The 1,456-nt window shown below is 43.3% G+C and overlaps 1 protein-coding gene across 1 annotated transcript in view; it reads left to right on the forward strand.

Annotated features, from left to right (window-relative positions):
• Positions 1-106: 106 nt before the first annotated feature.
• Positions 107-1,456, forward strand: part of LOC106013443 — a gene marked incomplete at its 3' end in the record, with an annotated part of 15,192 nt that continues 13,842 nt past the window's right edge. Inside the window, 1 exon segment of the mRNA XM_013089226.2 lies at positions 107-337.

Raw genomic sequence — 1,456 nt, forward strand, 5'->3', positions numbered from 1 at the left:
CTCTCTCTTTCTCTCTCTATCACCCCCCCTCTCTCTCTGTCGGTCTCTCTGTCTCCCCCCTCTCTCTCTCTGATCGTATGTATATATGTATGTGTGTGCGTTTGAGGGGGGTGGGGTGGGGGGCGACGTGGGAGCGTTGGATTCTCGAGTATGTGGGAAGAGTTTTTACAAAACGTGCCAGTGTTTAGTGTTGGTGGTGCGGGTAGCCTATGTGCGGAATGTGTCTGTGTCGAGGAAGTGCTGTTTCGGTTTCTAGCTATGGATTAATTTAACAATGCGTGTTTGGATTTTTATTTTACACATTATTTCCATTCTGCGTTCCCCCAAACTTAGTACAGTGAGTGTTCATGACTGGATTTATTGCAAATATTATATTTCTATTCCTGTTGGATGTGTTGCTCGGTTGTTATGATTATCTCCTCTGTCTTTCAGCTGAGACTTTGATTCCCTCTTACTTATTTAGTAGTAGAGGTTTTACGGCGCTCGCAACTACATACGGCCATATGAGCGCCAAGGGGTGGATGTCAACAGAGAAGTCCTCTTATTCCGTGTTGACCTTAACAGGCAGGTTCGAAGCAGCCCGCTTCCTAAATACTTTAAAATGTGTTGATGGAGGCGTAGAGTATGTATGTCAAGAAAATAGAATATAATATGATCTAAACGTTTAGCTTAGCTCTTGGGTTGTTGGAGGGCGCCAAAGGCAGGTGTTACTTCTTTTCTTTCGCTCTGTTAGATTCGGTCTTATTTATTTATTCCTGCTCCAAGTAGCCCTTATTGTGTGTGGGTGGTTGGGTGGTGCGTTTGGTGTGGCTTGCTCCTTCTTTCCTATCAAATATCTAGGCCTATCTTTATTGTCTCTCCTCCTTTTTTTTTGTATGTTACTTTCTAGTAGAATCGTCCCTTGTCTTTGCCATCAGTATCAACTATTTGTTTTGAAAGGGCCGTGAAGTTCTTGTTAAATCTTTTTAGTTTCGTTTAGTAAGGTTTTACGTAAGGTCATATGAGCGCCAATGGGTGAATGTCAACAGAGAAGTCCTTACAGGGAATCAGGCTTACTTTGCTCACCTCTCTGTCCTCAAGAGCACACAGTTTACTTCGGCTATCAGGGCATCCCGGAAATACCAGTTCACAAGAAGAGTGTGACAAAAATACAAAAGAAGTAGAGAAAAAATGACGGTAGTAAGGATGAGGAAAGAAAAAGCAGCAGTTCCCCCTATGTTGTTCCGACCATTGTTGTGTTGACGTGCTTTTCTTTACTCAAGGAGAAAAACGACCCAGCTGTTTGGCTTTCTATCGCTCAAGGACCCCAGACCCTCAATATACATCAATTATTGTGAGAGTGAAAGTGTTATCAGATGTAGCAAACAGATTTCTACTAGCTTGTACTATTGCTATATATGTATGTGTGTGTGTGGGGGGGGATGTGTCTGCCTGTGTGTGTGTGTGTGTGTGCGCG

This window comes from Aplysia californica, unplaced genomic scaffold (assembly GCF_000002075.1).
Source record: "Aplysia californica isolate F4 #8 unplaced genomic scaffold, AplCal3.0 scaffold00900, whole genome shotgun sequence".
In the NCBI taxonomy this organism is placed as follows: Eukaryota; Metazoa; Mollusca; class Gastropoda; order Aplysiida; family Aplysiidae; genus Aplysia; species Aplysia californica.